This window comes from Gobius niger (assembly GCF_951799975.1).
Source record: "Gobius niger genome assembly, chromosome: 20".
Lineage (NCBI taxonomy): Eukaryota > Metazoa > Chordata > Actinopteri > Gobiiformes > Gobiidae > Gobius > Gobius niger.
The window spans coordinates 6,290,156-6,308,240 of record NC_136871.1 but is presented as its reverse complement, the minus strand read 5'-3'; the positions used below and the strand labels follow the sequence as shown (position 1 = coordinate 6,308,240).

At 40.5% G+C, this 18,085-nt stretch overlaps 1 protein-coding gene across 1 annotated transcript in view; it reads left to right on the top strand.

The window, feature by feature from the left end:
* Positions 1-18,085, top strand: part of asic1b (acid-sensing (proton-gated) ion channel 1b) — a 500,510-nt gene that overhangs the window by 136,595 nt on the left and 345,830 nt on the right. The window lies entirely within an intron of this gene.

Sequence of the window (18,085 nt, the reverse complement as noted above, 5' to 3'; positions counted from 1 at the left end):
CCCTATTTAAATATGGTTACGTGAAGTGTTACACTACAAAGTATAATTACACAAAATTAAACAATGTGGATTTTCTAAGCGGATAAAAGGGGGAACTATATTGTAAGGCGTAATAATACCAGGAGTAGTTCGAAATCCGCGCAGTAATCTTCACTTTACTGTGCGGATTTCGAATTACGCCTGTCAATATTTATGAATGAATACCCGCTTGAAAGACGGACTTTCTACGTGGCGCAGCAGCTACTTCCGGGTTGCCCCCACCTCGCAGACAAAACATCATAAAATTGATGAGTTTTGTCATTTTTATTCTCTGATATAAAAACTGAGATGTAAAGGGAGGAAAATAGATAAAACTTCGACCACTACGTGAAAAATCAATACTTTCACCTGCCGTGTCTCGCCTTAAGAATACCTCTGGGGGACAGCCACGTGACTAACATAAGTCCAGGATGGAATTACAAAGCGTCTCTCTAAACACTTTAGAATTTGCTTTACAACAAAATGTGTCCTCTGCGTTTAACCCGTCCCTCGGCACCACTGGACGACCCGGTAGGGAGCAGTGGGCAGCGGCAATGCTGTGCCCGGGGACCCAGGCCGGTGGTCAGAAACACCTGGTTGGGGGGTTCACCTATTGCACATGTTTTTAGTGGTAGGTTTATCGATTTCATATAGATAAACCTTGCAGCCCTAATGGTTATCGACCGATATGGGATTTTCTAAGGCCGATGCCAATATGCTTGGCCGATATTTTTAACTGCTGTTTTTGGCAGATTTTAGTATTAGTCAGTATTAGTCATAGCCATAGACTGTAAAAAATAATGGACGTCTTATGCTCACTCCTCCCCATTTACCACAATGACCACGGTCGTGGGGAAATTCATGGCAGATTTACAGACTCCCCCTCCCCAGCTCTGACGAAGCATGTTCCTAAAAAGGACATGCGGTCGGGATTTTCACCGTAGACTCGGCCCTTGCGTGACGTGTAGCTCGCGCTGCTCCAATGCTAACAGTCCGAGCCTCATTAAGTACGAGATTTCAAAAATTTGTTTTACGAAAACCAGCCTGGTTTCATATATTGTGACTAACCCAGCGTTATCCCAGGAGGAATATCTAGCCTAGTCTAGTGTTGAAAAAATTGAAACCAGGCGTTAAAGTTGCTTTTAAGGTGTCTAAACTCCAATGCTTTTCAATGGGGGCCTAGTGGCGATATGGAGGTACTATGGCAAAATGGCAGAGCAATGGCGGCCCCCAGTGTCGTGGTCCTAAAGCAGAGCAGCCAGCGCCCATTGGTCATAGCGCTCTTCCGGAAGCTACAAGTCACTTATAGCCACAGCAGAATCTCCAATTTCCACCAATCATTCTCTCACACACATGAATTTCATATAGGTCGAAGTGTCCTGAACTGAGTCTGGATTGAAGCACTCATGTTTGTGTCTGTGGATGATCTCCTTCCATGAGCCACAACCGATGGCCATTCCAGTAATGTTTCTGGCAGTAAGAGTGTATCAATATTGTGAGGGCATTGCAGACTGGACATGAACATGGACACAAATGACTAAATCTTACTAATATTTGCACATGCAGGGTTGTCAATGAGATCCGGGAGTGGCCTCGTGTTTTTTTTTTTCAGAACACTGTGGCATTATCGTGGCGTGCGTGGTGTTAGCTAATGAGCCTTGTGGTTCCGCGCGGGACTCCCCAGATGGAGCAGCAGGTGGGGACAGCAGTCTGGACAGGACGGAGACAGCCTGCGGCCATGTCGAGAGAAAAACTACATCTCATCATTGCAATAACAGAATATATTAGGCAGAGTCTCTCTGTGTGGAGTTTGCATGTTTTTCTGAGTGAGTTTTCTCCGGGTGATCTGGTTTCCCCAAGAAATTTAAAACATATCAAATAGACCTTCAGCTATTATCACCCCTAATCAAGTTCTAGACACTATGATACCAACTAATATATAATACACTAGTTAAACAAAAACATCTACGATTTAACTTTAGAAGCAGACACAACAACCTGATTCAAAAGACAGTTCTATTTGTGCTCAGAAGTCTGAATTTCAGAGCTCCCAGTGGGGAATTAAAACTGGAACGTTCCCCGATGTGGGATTTCCCACTGGGAGAGTTGGAGGATCCTTAATTAAGGCCATATTTTGTCTGACTTTTACCAGCTTTATCGCTAAAACTCTTTGTATTTGTTTCATTGTCATTAGGCGAGACAAAGCAGGTCAAAATATAGATTGTTCACACACTGGTGAATGTGGAGATTTGTAGCTAGTTTTCTCCCTTAACATCTTAGTTTTCATATCAGAGTTTAAAAAAGACAAGATTTAGCCTGTACGATGCTAATTTTATGACATATTGTTTTATGATGTAGATAATTCTACACTCTCCTTTAAAAAAAAAAACACTTTAAACTCACTGTGAATACAGTAAAGTTCAATTTACCGAACTTCAAACAAATCAGGCCATTTATGACAATAGATTCAGCAAAGATGTTTCTACGCTCAGTGATTCAGCCGTTCACAGGAGAAACAAATATCAAACCCATAGGAAGCTTCTTTTTCCATACAAATTCTGGATCAAAAGCCTTGGTCGTATCATCACTGCAATATCCTGGAAAAAATACAAAGTGCTAAATGTTCAAAATTTCCAAAATTTTCAAAACTGTTCATGGTCTTGCCACCGCCCCCACTCTCTCACTACATTAACCCTAAAGCAGAGTGAGGTCTCCGCACCAGAGCCTCCTCCAGAGGAGATGTGGAGATCCCACACAGAAGAACAACATTTGGACAAACTACTGTCCGTCAGAGGAGGTCAGTCTTGGAACAGCCTTGTGTACAAAAGAGAATGCCTGACTTACAGCTCTTTAAAAAACAACTTAAACATCACCAAATCAGTCATGCGCTCATTTTAACTACAATGTAATTTGTATAGTTTTTATATTGTGTTTTGTATTCATACATTGTTTTACTTGTGTGACCTGCCTCGGGATGTGAATTAGCAGTTTTGCTATAATCTGGCACATTTACAATTGTGTACAACTTGTATGATTGTTCATTAATGTGTGGTGTCATGATCAAGTAAATATATAAATAAGACAGTGCTATAATTAAAATATGGTCATTTCCTATTGGAGCCACCCGTACCAAAGACCGAAGAAAACTTCAGGCCACTTTTCTCAAAATTAGGCCTCATCGCTTTAGTAGCTCCAACAGACTCAAAACCTTCCAGTCTTGGACTGTACAATATTCTGAAGGTTTTTTTTTCTTCCAGAGAGATCATTCCTATTGTGTTTTTTTTCTTCAGCTTTGAACACAGATTTTTTTCATTTATGAATAACTTATCCATTATTTAGATTTCGGCACAGAAAATAGTGGCATATATTTTCACATATAACACAAAATTATAGAACACCTGCAGTAAATTTTTCCCTCATAGTTATGTCAGTAATCTACAGCAGTAGATTTTCAAGTTTCTTGATATCATTAAATTTTGTATTTTACCTATTCACATGCAGTGTCTCATCTCAAAATTTCAAATAGAAGATATGCCTGCCAACAATATTTGAAAATCTCTATACTTTCTTACTTTCTAACATCTTGACACATATGTTTATTATTTATTTATGGAAAAAAGTGCCGCGAGTGTAGCATTCACCCACAAACCAACTGCAGGGAGTGTAGTTTACCCTGTGTTCTGTCTTCTTGCAACAGGAAGATCATGACATACAAGCACGCTCATCATCAGTGTTTGCTGTGGCGCCCCCTAAAGACAGAAGAAGCCTGTACGTATCTCCCCCAATCCACAGTGACTCAAAGGTGTGGAAAAACTAGATGCCGGCTTTGATGCTATGATCATTTTAATGAACTGTTTTGCATTTATGAGACGGAACACGCTCTAGTCTCCACATCATGCTCTAAAAATAGCGCCTGCAATGACCTTCTTGTTGATTTATTTATTGCCGCTCAATAACCCGCAGGACGCCTCTTCACCTCCTCCAGCGGCAGGCAATTTGTGTCTGCAGTGTTTCGGTGTTTGTCCAGGTGTGTAGCCCGTATCGCGCGCCTCCCATTGTGGTCTATGTACCTCTCAAAGGCGCGCTAGCCCTTCAGCGGCGGATTCGTAGATTTCCATGTAAATGAGGACTTGCCTTCTTCTGCCGGACCGAAGAGGCCATGAATAAACAACAGCCTTTTCTCGCACAAGGCGGATCGGGTGCATCAAATATGCAATGTGGAGATTTATACGGGCTCCCCCTTTGTACAAAACTTTGATGAGGCACAGAGGGCAGTCGGGACTTCAGAAAAAAAAAACTTTTCTTGTTAGCAAAAAGTTACAAAAGTACACATGGCCTCCACAGCACAGCAATAATTAAAGAAGCAAAGGAAGTGCAATCTGGAAATGAGTAATTTATCAAAGTGGGCTTTGTAAGAGTTTTTATGAAAGTTAAAATTTAATCTGCAAGACATTAGTTTGAGAATGTATTGCTTTCGATGCTTGTGAAAGAACGGACATAGCTATTCCATTAGGGCTGAGACAACTAATCGATTAATGGACAACTAATCGATTATTGAAATAGTTGTCAACTATTTTACTAATCGATTAATCGTTTTCAAGCAAACACAGACTTAAAGAGAGCAAAAATGACATTACATTTTTTTTACATTTTTGATTGAAACCTACTTTGTTTTACAAGTTAGGGTCTTTAGTGTTTTGTACATTGAACATTTCATAAATATCTGTCTGTGTCTCATCCAGTCATAAAGCAGAACTGGCACTAAGAGCCTCCAAAAACACTCACTTTAAGTTTACTCCATCAACATGTCCTCAAGTGATGCCACTATAGCATTATGTGATTAAAAAAATGAAAAAATACCATTTTCATGCACCTTTCACAGCTAAGCGGTTAATCGATTAATCGTAAAAATATTCGGTAGATTAATCGATTACCAAAATAATCGTTAGTTGCAGCCCTATATTCCATTCAACTCAATGACAACAACAACAACGCATCGGTTTTATATAGCGCTTTTCTGGACACTCAAAGACGCTTTACATTGCACTATTCATTCACTCCATACCCGGTGGTGGTAAGCTACTATTGTAGCCACAGCTGCCCTGGGGTAGACTGACAGAAGCGAGGCAACCAGTCTGCGCCATCGGCCCCTCCGACCACCACCACTCACTCACCCACGCACTGCATTCGCTAGGCTTCCTGGTGTTGCCAAATGGTCTCCCATCCCAGTCCTGCGAGGCCCTTCCCTGCTTAGCTTCCAAGGTCTGACGGGATTGGGCAGAGCAAAAGCAGTATGGCCATAAATAGTGAATATTATGAGATAAAATCATTTTATTTAATTTAAGGATGGAATCTTCTCAGACCTTAGGGTCATTGCCAAGACCACTTTGAATAATATCCATAGACACGTTGAAGATCCAAAGATCCAAAACATTCATTCTCATTTCTGTGATTTTATGAAATGAGAATGAGAATGATTTTCATAAAGTGAAAATCAAACTTTACTGACGTTAGTGTCTCTCTTCCAAAGGTCAAACTTGTTCACGCATCTCACATAATGCAAAACATTGTTGCAAGAGATACCATTTTGGATTTGTCTAAATGGCAATTGAGATGCTCAGCTACATCTCCCACCTTGAATTTGTTGTAAACATTTTAGCATTGCCTTTATTGTTTACCATTTAAAAGGCCAACTTATCACAGTATGAATGTCTCCCGAACGGCTCTCAGAGTTTCTCACTTCACCTTGAGCGCAAAACGATGAAACAGAGAATCATTTAATCTTCAATGGTGTGAGAAAGCAAAGAGCATTTTTACTACAGGCAGTTTGCTTTAAATGTGTTTGTGAGCGTGTAAAACAGTCCCATGTCTTTCCAACAAGTTAATAAATAAAACATGGTTGTTTGAAACGTCCCAGTTAAGTGCGTGTCAGTTTAATTCATGAATAATGTGGTTCTTGTTTTTCTTATGATCTCGTTCTCTCTTTGTCCCGCTCTCTTCCTTGTCTAGGCCACTCTCTCCATGTCGCTAATGTGTCTTAGCTCTCATTTGTCCGGCCGGGTCTCGCAGTAGTAATGTGATGTGTGGGTCACTCAGCAGGAAGACTCCCAGACCGTGTGGACCTTTGTGGAGTTCATATCCCGCCCTGACCCATGACAGAGAAGGATTTATTAACTAAAATGCTCAACATATAAATCCTGTAGCTGGGTGTCCTGACCATGAGCCACACTCAAACATAGAGATGGGTCACACTCCTCCTCCTGACGCCTCTGCAGTGTTGAAGGATGGGTTAAGATTAAGACGACCAGATTTCTTGTAAAGTATTAATGAGGTATTAGTAAACATTGGCAATTAATAGGCCATGAATGATAGGCTTGTACAGATAATAATAAGCTTCCCATTATACTATTATCAACTACATGCTAATATTAACCTTAACCCTGACCCGTAACAGATTACTAATGTTTATTAATACCATCCATCAATCCATTTTTCTTCCGCTTTATCCGGGGCCGGGTCGCGGGGGCAGCAGTCTCAGCAGAGATGCCCAGACTTCCCGATCCACACACACCTCCTCCAGCTGTTCTGGGGGGACCCCGAGGCGACACCAGGCCAGCTCGGAGACATAGTAAGGCCTCGTGGAAGGCCCAGGGCACGCTTATTAATACCATGTCTTTTCAAACTGGCTTTTAATACTAGAACACACTAAATTATGTCTAGGGTGCAATTATTTTGTGTTTTTACACAAAATAATTGTGCAAAAACTGTAAAGTTATTGCGCAAACTGCACAGTTTTACCCCTTTGCAGAAATACATGCAATAATCCCTGTATTTACATCACTTATCTGCGTCAATTTACCACTTGCACTATGATTGTAAACCTGCACTGCTAACACTGACTACATTTGTTGTTATAGTCTGTTTACTTATTATTTACGGTATCACTTTATTTTACAGTACCTTGATACATTGTACCTGACTAAATTTAGTACAATGTTGTCTGCTTTGTAACAATCTGTAATAACTTGTACTTATGGGCTAGATACACAATGTGTATGTGTATGTGTAGGTACATAATGTAATAGGACACGAAACCCTTAGGGTTTAAGGTTAGGATTAGAGTTAGAGTTATGTCTTATTACATTATGTACCTACAAACTACAAATATATATATTATTCTATTATGTATCTAATCCATAGGTACAAGTTATTACACATTGTTACAGAGCTCATTATATTGTACTAAATTTAGTTAGGTACAATGTATCAAGGGTAGTGTAAGGTAAAGTGTTGCCTTATTTACTGTGTATACTTTGGTCCCCACAAAGTCCTTGGCAGTCATTGTATATAAGATACCACTATTTACTATTTCACTACTATTTGCTTTTCTTTTCACATTTCTTGCCTATTTCAGTGTTTCTAAGAGCTGAATGTAACAAGTACATTTCTATCTTATCTTGTCCTATCTTTAGATTTTCTTTCTTTCTGTGAAGCACTGTGGTCTTCCTGGTGTCCCTGTAAAGTGCTATACAAACACATTTTGACTGATTAATACTCGACGAGCACCCCTTATGGGTCTCATGCATGTAAACACACCACACCGGCTCGCCCACTCACACTCTCAAACGCTCCCTCATTCATTCTGGCCTCTTGTACATGTTTTTTTTTGTTTTTAGACACGGGGAGGACCTGCAAACTCCACATAGAAAGGCCCCAAGGATTAAACCCGGGACCTTCTTGCTGTGTTGCACAAGCACCAATGATTAAGAGAAGCTTTACAAGCATCTCAAAGCAAGGGCGGACTGGCCATATGTCCATTCTGGAAGAGCACAGAAGGGCCACTGGCTCTCGGGCCACCGGTCTGGCCTCTCACTTTACCTTACCCTTACCCCCGGCCCGGGCGTAACCGAGCTTTACCCAAATCTAAAAGCTTAAAGGAAAAGCATCCAAAAACAAAAATGTGTTGGAAAAGCAACAAAAAAGTGACAAAAACACAACAAAATGTGACGAAAACGTGACGACAAAGCAATGAAAAATAACATGAAAATGAAAAAAAAAGAAAAACAAGAGACGAAAACACAATGAAAAAGCCACAAAAAAGTAATGAAAAAGCAGCAAAAAGCAACAAAAACATGACAAAAATGCAGCGACAATGTGACAAAAAGTTATCATCACTTTTCTAGATTTTAGCTTTCAAATGAGGTGTGTTACAGTGTTGCTCTCCAGTCAAGAAGCCTTTTGATTTGGGTAAAGCCGAACTGGAGAAAATGCTCTCGGTTAAGGCGGTTGGTAAGAGGTTCACATATGTATTTGTGGAAGTGTCGCATTTACGCTTATTTGGGCCAGACTGACCAGAGTCCAGGGCTGTTTTTCAGTCCCAGTCTGCCCCTGTCTCAAAGCAGTACATCGGAGTATTAGTCATTCCTCATTGTTGGTGGCGGTAATCTACATAATTAAGTGTGAAGTGTCTTGCCCAAGGACACAACGACAGTATGACCCTGAGCTGAGATCGAACCGTTCACCATTAGGGGTCTGTAAATGAACGCTCCGAACACCGCGGGCTCCAAAACACCACAGCATGTTAATTCTATTCCTCTGTGATTCATTATAAAGTGACGGCAACAGTAAAAACAGATCTTTTTTTATTAGTCCAAACAAACTCTTCTTTTTCTTTTTCCTTCCAGACCTCTCTTCTGTCTGTGTCCTCGATCGCCCGTAGCTGTTACCTTGCATCACTTGTTTTTTTTCTTTTCGCACTTTTTTGAAACCTGTCACCACGACACCGGCGGCTAAAACCTCAACCCAGAGACGCACACACACAGCAAGATGTTGTCCGCAGAGAGCAGAGGAAGAAATACGCAGAAAGATAAAAAACAATTTGCCGACAGGTCCTCCCTCTCTCTCCCTCTCTCTCTCTCTGGTTTATGGCCGGCTCTTGCAAACAGCACTTTAGACTTAGCGGCGGCCGGTGCGGTGCAAAGTGTTGCTCCAGGTGCTGTGGGGATGAACTTTTCACTTGCAAATCTTTCACCGTGACAGCTTAGGAAACACTGTGTCTGCTTAACGGTTTAACTAAGCAAAGGTTTGCTTTCTTTAGACACAGAGGCCGTTAGAGTTCATAATGTAAACATAAGGGACTGAAGTAAGAGTTCACAAGTGACTGAATATCCCAAATAAAACGATGCTGATAACAATAGCCAGCATTTGGATGAGCTCAGACCTGAGAATTTGAGAAAAATCTTTAATGTTGTGTCTGAACCAGTCGTGTTTTGGTCATATTCTAATCCAATCTTTTGTGGTTTGAGTGTATCCAATCCATTTTTAAGCAGAACTAAGTAACTCATGCCCCTAGAGGCCTTAAGTGCCACTGCAGGTGTCAAAACATGTTGTGTTGTTAACTCATTAATTGTCCGTTAGAGTAAATAGTGTTTTCATAATTTGAAAATCCATCCATCCATTTTCTTCCGCTTTATCCGGGGCCGGGTAGCGGGGGCAGCAGTCTCAGCAGAGATGCCCAGACTTCCCGATCCACCAGTGTTAATTTTGACAACATATTTTAATTTAGTTTTAGTCTTAGTCTTTTGATGAAAATGTAATTCGATTTTAGTCTAGTTTTAGTCAAAAAAATATCTTCAATTTTAGGCTCGTTTTAGTCGACTAAAATTGCAAGTAAATTTAGTCGACTTTGCATTGAAATTATTCAAAATTGCCGCCCTTGATTCTTGGCATTTTCTCCGTGAGCTTCGTGGGGTTGTCTTCTGAGATAGTTTTCAACATGTTTGAGAAGTCCAAACCATTTCTGTGATGACATTGTGAAGCTAGCTGAGCAAAAGATGGAAGACAAAACAATTTTTTTTGTTTAATACACAATTCCGTATGTGTTCACTCATAAATGAACGGCTTCAGTGAGAATCAACCATAAGAACAGTTTTGAAATTAGGAGGAAAAACGAATACATAAAAAAAAGCGTTTCCAAACTTTTGGCCTGTACTGTATGTTGATCCTGTCATGGATAATTGTGACTGATACGGGGGCACACATGGCTTCAGTTGAGGTGCCCCTCGCTATATTGACACACAGCTGGTCCACATCAGCCTCACCAAGAAAAACAACTTTACTTTAGAATTTGGACTCCAGCCTGTCATCTTGAAGGATACGCTCTGGTCGTATACCTAATTTACATAAAGTGATATATACCCATGTCGTTGTTCTTTGTGAAAATGCTCTGTACTCTTCACCCAGAAAATATTCTCTACTCCACGTTACTGGTCTCGAGTCTTCCTTCACATCCATGATTTCAAATACTACGCTGATAGAAAAGACAAAGGGAGAGAGGGATATTGTACATCCAATTACACAATGGAGATTTTTTTTTTCATTCAAACTTGGCTGTAAATACTGCTGAAGTAGCGCTAGCCTGCAGTTAGCTTTGCCCGTTAGCCTGTTAGCTTCTTCTTCGTGATTCCATTAGTGTGTATTGGTGGCCCTGGTCCATAGGCAGGAAAGCTGCAATTGTGGTTTTCTGGCCAGAGACACCAGGGGGAGATGTACTACCCCCAGAGGGACTACGAAAAGCATTTATTAAGATAAACAAGTTACTTAGTACTGCTTTAATATTGAAGGTTGTTATGTTCCAACTCAACAGACAAGAACTACACGTTTGTTTTGACTGGAGAAGGTATTCTGAATTATAGATGGACTTGCCAGTTTTGGAACAGTAACTACAGTATGTGGCTGATGGCACCTGGACAGACATCCACTCCTGCCTTTAGTTTCTGTTCAAAAGCAGGACTGTCTGGAACATTGCTAACAGCCAATTAAATCTCAAAAAGTTTTATATTGATTCAATCACAGACCGCGCTGTCACGACAAGAACCAAATTGACCTCGAAAAATATTTCCCTAAATGTTCTTAATAAGAACTGTAAACGTATATGTTCATACTAAAGTACTTTTTTCCCATTTGTTTTGGATTCTCTTGCACTTCAAATCTGACCCGAGTTGCCAGTGACTCCTTTTTAATGTCAAAAACAACATAGATCTTCCTTGTTTACAAAATACTCTGCCGTTTGCATCAAATCTGGCTTTTTTCTGATTGGCCCATGGGGAATTGGAAGAACCGTGATCCCAGACGTCTTTGTAAAGAATAGCAAAAGGTGAACACTTAAAAATAACAGCTTTAATGTGCTGTATACATGTATTGTACACTTAGCCCTTTAAAGCAGTACTAAGTAACTCATGCCCCTGCAGATGTTGTAGTATGACAGAAAAGACAAAGGGAGAGAGAGATATTGTACATCCAATCACACAATGGAGATCATTTTTTTCACTCAAACTTGGCTGTAAATACTGTTTATGTGGTGCTAGCTCACAGTTAGCTTTGCCCGTTAGCCTGTTAGCTTCTTCTTCGTGATTCCATTAGTGTGTATTGCTCCGGGTTGGAGCAGGGAAAGTTTTAAGGGTGGTTTTCTGGCTAGAGACACATCCCATTAACACTTGTATTACCCCCAGAGAGACGATGAAAAGGATTTATTAAGGTAAACTAGTTACTTAGTACTGCTTTAATACATTGCAGTATGTGGTTATGATGTTATATTAAAGGTGCATTATGCTACTTTTTATGTGGAAAAATAAGTTGGTGTTTGTGTGTATGTATTTGACCTTGTGGTGAGAGTGGTCAGCATGGTGCCTTTACTTTCCATCACAGTGGTTTCTAGGACGCTCCAGGATCAATTGTTTGGAATGTTTTCTCTGCTGACACACGGTCTCACCAGAAAACCTACACAACAAGTGATCCTGGAGCGTTTTAGAGACTACCATGTTCCAAAGTAAAGGCACCATGCTGACCACTCGTACAGCCGCTGGGTCACTGCAAGGTCATATATGCACAAATACCAACTTATTTTTCCACATAAAAAGCTGCATATTGCACCTTTAAGCGGTGGTAGACCACAGCTGCAGCCCCAGCTGTCCACTAATGGAAATTTGTCTGTCATTTTGGGTCAAATTTCTTAGCCTCCACCACCAATCATACAAACACAGTCATGTTGTGAAGATGATTGATGCGTCAAGTGCCCGTGTTTGTTTTTGGTTGCACGTAATAACATAATAAATCAAATTCTATCTTCTGTCTGGTAAAGCACTTCATGTTTGTATTTGTACTGTATGCCGGCATTCCTCTGTCGCTGCTGCCTGTGTTACCGAATTGAATTCTCTCCTGCTTGTGTCTTGTTTGCTGGCCCCATGCAGCAGCAGACATCCATCCGGGGAGCGCATGAAGTTGATTGCGAGGCCGGAGGAAAAAACAATATGTGACAGAGTGTGCCACTGGCTCGGCTGGCTGTATTAGACGACATATCTTAGTTACGCTGAGATAAGAAAGCAGGCCCGACGTGATCTGGTTTGTGTTTGGTATAGTCATGGAGGACAGAGAGAGTTCACCGCCGGTCAGTGAGGCATTAGCGTCTTTGTCTGGAATCCCATACTCTGCTGAATTGACTTTTTGAGCTTGAACTGTGCCAGAATGCTGCTTCCTCATAAAAAACGGAATATGGTTGTATTATAGTTCAGTGTGTTTCCGTTTGATGCACACATGCCATACCGTTCTGCATCCACAATTGATCAGCTTTTTTGAGTTATCATGTTCACTGTGGTTGTTTCTCTACTGTTGCGGTGCTCGGATCTGTATTTACTGGACAAACCTTCCCCTTTTTTTAAAGCCCATAATTCATCACCGCTCAAAGCCTGTTCACTGTGGCACCACGCACACTACAAAAAGTAAATATCAAGCATTGGCTTAAATTACTTAAATTGAGGAAATGTATCTTGTTCTGAGCGGTTTTCACTCATTTAGACACTTTTCCTGATCGGACCAAGTTTGCTTTGCTTGTTTGAGGACCTTTCAGACCAGTTCTGGGGTAAATCTCGCTTGAAATAAGAAAGTAAAATTGCCAATGAGATAAGACCAATTTTCTTTCCCCCATTGGCAAAGAAAATGACCTGAAATAAGGACAAAACGTATCGAAACGAGTCAGAAACATCTCAGAACAAGTGAAATAATCTCGGACAAATGCCCAAGAACTTCTTAACTAGTCAAAACAACTAAACAACTAACTGATCTAGTTAAATACTTTTTGCAGTGCAGTTGCTAACCCCGCAGTTTGATCAAAGTGAAAGTGCTAAATCATTCCCACTGCTGCCTGGAGGGGGAGCTCCAGGCCAACTCCTCACTAGCCCTGGCGTCTATATTTTAGAGTCACCAACTAATACCTGTGTCTACATGATTTAAATCTTAAAAATATCAATTATCAGGTACCCAAAAGCATGCTCAGCTCTCTGCACTGTCTTGCCGGCGGCTCAGAGAATAGACTGTTAAACAGCTCTACTCTGCATGGCCGCAAAGCACATCTCTGACCAAGGAATAGGCCACCATTTTTTCCATACTGAGATATGTTCTTACCTGAGCTTAGACAAGTTGACACGTACCTGTCTGGTCTTTGTGCGTGCCCATGGAAGAGCGTGGTAGCTTCCAACTTCACCCCCCTTTGGAGCTAAAGGAATACATTGGGAGAGGCCAAATGCCAATACATCTTTGGTCGTTGTGCGTGACAGGTACGCATCAACTCGTCTAAGCTCAGGTAAGAACATATTTCAGTCTCTTGCTGGTTCCCAGAGTCAGGACTTGATACGACGAGAATGGGTTTCAGTTTTACGCCGGTAAAATCTGGAACAACCTTTCAGAAGATGTATTTTTATCTTGACTCGTTGCTCATATTGTAATTAGAAAAGCACCAATCCGATAGCGTACTGGAAAAATTATGATTGTGCATATTGTGATATTCGATACCTGTTTTTGCTCTCCCTGTTCAAAAAAAGAATCATCAACTAAATCTCAGTGAATATGGCTATGCTGTACCTCAGGAGGCTCAGGACCTGGAGAATTCAGGAAGAAAAAATGCTGCAGCTAGCAACAGTATGCTAATGCTAACGTCAGCTAATCAAAGCTGGGACCGGAATTATGATTGGATCACATAATAGAATAAAACTGATAACTGTTGGAGTGGCTAAGTATTTATATTTTAAAGAATAACTGACATAGCATATTGGTAATACATAAATTGCACTGATCAGAACGCTCTATGTGAGTTAATGCAACATTATAGCTGGTCTTAAACCCAAGGATATTCAGTCTAGAAAATGTTAGTGATCCTTGTTTAATGTTTTTCCGTACGTTTCTGAAAAATGTTAATCAATAATAATAATAATAATCATAATAAATAATAATAATTGTATCATCTCGTTTGCAAAAAAAAGATACGACTTTATTGATCTCATCAAGAAAAGAGGACCATTCACTTTTTCACTCACAGTAGCTACTTTTCAGAAAGTCTTTTGGTCTTGATTAATATTGGATATCGGCCGATACTAAAACCCCAGTATCTGTATCTGAAGCAAGAAAAAAGCTGGATCGGTGCATCTCTAATTGTAATTTATTAAGGATTATGTTTTTCAGATTGATGTATCTGCTTTTTTGTAATTTTATGTAACTCTGAACTATGTTAATTAGTGCCGACTAAAATATTTAGTCTTAATTTTAGTTAAAGTGTTATTTTTGACGACTAAAATTGGACTAAAACTAAATTAAAAGTTTTTCATGAGACCAAAACTATGACTAAAATGTCCAGATATTTTAGTCGAGTAAAAATAAGACTAAATAAAAATGAAAGGGAGAGACTAAAATCATCCAAACTTCTATTGACCGTCTGAAAGAGCCTCAGATCATTTAAATTCTCTGTCAAAGGATCAGCTCTGAGCTTTGTTCATGTGGAGCAGCTCCATTATAATTATGATTATAATGAATATTATCAATGCAAAGTCGACTAAATCCGTCTTAAATTTAGTCGACTAAATTTACTTGCAATTTTAGTCGACTAAAACTAGACTAAAATTGAAGATATTTTTTTGACTAAAACTAGACTAAAATCGAATTACATTTTCGTCAAAAGACTAAGACTAAAACTAAATTAAAATATGTTGCTGTATGCTGCTCTGAAGTACTTTTAATTGCGTGCGTACAAGTCGTGCCATAATCTTGCCGAGGCTGCACTGACGTTTGCTTCATATCACCCTCTCCTTGTTGGAACATAGATGGACTTAGCACTTTCTCAACACAACCCAGGTGGGCCACAGGAGCCTAAATTGGAGCCATGTATCACCTCTCACTCAGCTGACATGTGCAAAAATCCCATTCCACCGGTCTGCATGTCCCGCCATCTACGTCTGAGCGAAGCGGGCCAACACACAAGGCGGGATGTGTAAGCGAGAACGGGGGAGAAATCACTTGAAGGATGTTTGACTTGGGGATAGACGGATAATAGCTACAAAGTGTCGCCCGTACCATGGATCACTGTCATAGGAAGGAGCGGAGGAGCGGTGGGACCACTCTAACCTGGTCAGCTGCACTCTCCGAGGAGCTTAGGCACGCAAAGTTGTTTCATTTTTAATAGAAATCTTCGCCCCCAGAGCAGTGGAGAAAAGTCATGTAGCTGGCGATGTTTGCTTTGATGATCTGGCCTGATCTCGGGGAAGAAAAAAAAGGAGCGATGCCTTCAAGCTGCCGTTGATGAAAGTGGCTCGACAAACACTGCTAAAATACGTCGGGTGTTCATGCAAATGCAATTTGTGTGAGGTGGCAGTGTGCAGACGTGGAATTACAAGTCCACATCAATGATTTTTCGCTTTCATATACGGGGAATTCAGTTCAAAGAAGGTATTGACCTGAAATTTCAAATGATACTTTGCATTATAAAGGGACATAGTTTCTGAGTGCTGCCACAGTGATGATCCCTGCAAGTTTTTTCTTTTACTTTTATATATAGTCTAGGCTTCTGTCCCATTAGTTCATCTCTGTTCCGTACTGAATAGCTTTTAGTGATTTCCATTAGCATCACTTTGTTCTTCTTCTTCAATAGACCCCCTTCTCTGATATACAGTGTGGCGTGTACGTATAGAAAGTGTCATTACGAAGTTCGTGAGCAGATATGAATGCTGCTTATCACCGCTGTGCCCGCGGGTTAATGGGATCGACACGCACATTTCCTTTTGAAACTCGCCCCGAAAATGTGAAAAACTGCTCGCCAAGCAGAAGGCGGCATTCGGGCATGTGGGATGTTGCGCGTGCGCATGTAGACGTTGCACATGTGGGCTCGCGACGTGAATCAAGAAAATATAACTTTTTTTTTTATCTGAGAGGGGGCTATAGAGTCGTTTCTACAATCAGCACCTTTATTTTATTGGCTTTACCCACATTTAAGAGCTTCTTGAAAAAAATGTCTAAACATAAGGTAAGGCTAGAGGTTAATTGATCAAAACTGAGAAAAGGAACAATTTTTCATCTTTCTAATACTGAAAGGAATAGGCCACCGTTTTTACATACTGAGATATGTTCTTACCTTAGCTTTGACGAGTTCTTTAGGACCTGTCTGATCTTCACCCGTGCCTTCAGTCATGTAAACACAGCGCAGACGGCGTTAGCATTTAGCCTCTCCCCCTCTCCACTATAGCTCCAAAACTGGTCAAGATAGAAGCTACCAAGCTCTTCCACATTTTCCCTATTTAAATATGGTTACGTGAAGTGTTACACTACAAAGTATAATATACAAAATTAAACAATGTGGATTTTCTAAGCGGATAAAAGGGGGGACTATAATGTAAGGCGTAATAATACCAGGAGTAGTTTGGCATCCGCACAGTAAAGTGAAGATTACTGCGCAGTAAAGTGAAGATTAATGCGCAGATTTCGAACTACTCCTGGTATTATTACGCCTTACAATATAGTTCCCTCTTTTATCCGCTTAAAAAATCCACATGTTTTATTTTGTGTAATTATCCTTTTAGTGTAACACTTCACGTAACCATATTTAAATAGGGAAAACGTGGAAGAGCTTGGTAGCTTCTATCTTGACCTGTTTTGGAGCTATAGTGGAGAGCGGGAGAGGCTAAATGCCGTCTGCGCTGTGTTTACGTGACTGAAGGCACGGGTGAAGATCAGACAGGTCCTAAAGAACTTGTCAAAGCTAATGTAAGAACATATATCAGTATGTAAAAACGGTGGCCTATTCCTTTAACCAAACGTCATACGCACTGGATTTGAACATTGTCAGAGTTGTCACATCCTCATGAAGACTTTTCCGGATTTCAGCTGCATGAAACTGAAACGCAGCCTCACAGTGTTTATTATTGACTCTGGGAACCACCAGGAGAAGCCTCCCTGAAGTTCTCAGGGATCGGAGACGGTTCATATGGCTCTAACATGTCAGAGATCGACTTTGGTGCTAAACCATGAAAAGACTATAGAAAATACCTTACAGATAAAGCTCTTTATTCACCTTGCTATTGCGTGCTCCATCCACGGGCCTCAGGTGATGGAAAAATTGCACAACATAGGACAAAATAGTCAACAAATATGAACACTGTTCTGTCCTGAGCGCTGTGGGTTCAAATCCTGCTCCAACAATGTGCTGGATGTTTCTCCTGCTCTTCACCTCCTTTTACCCTGAACTGACAGTTTTGCTTCTGTCAGTCTGGCTGGGAGGACATCCCTATAACGATGGAGTGAATAAATCTTGGATGGAAATATAAAGCAATTTTGAGCTTCAGGAAAGTGCTGTTATAAGATGGATTAACTTTTCATCATTAGTAAAGGATTTATTATTGTCCCTGCAACATAACTATCCGCTATACTCTTGTCTTGTACAAAAATGGTTCATAAATTCTGATGAGCTCAGTAAAACATATGTCAAACATAACAGAACAATGGATGCTTGCACTTATTACTGTGCTGTTTGTGCGTAGGTTTTAACAATCCATTTCATTGTTGTCGAACATCTGTCGCGCACATATTCTCATCTCACAGATAACGCGGCAGAAATGTCAGATTCCTGCAAGCAAAGATAATAGACCAGCATCACAATAATAGCAGTATTGGACCCACTGCAACTATATACTTACACACAAAGTCAGATAATGTCTTCCCGGTCTGTCTGATTGGTGTAGTTCACGTCTTTTTG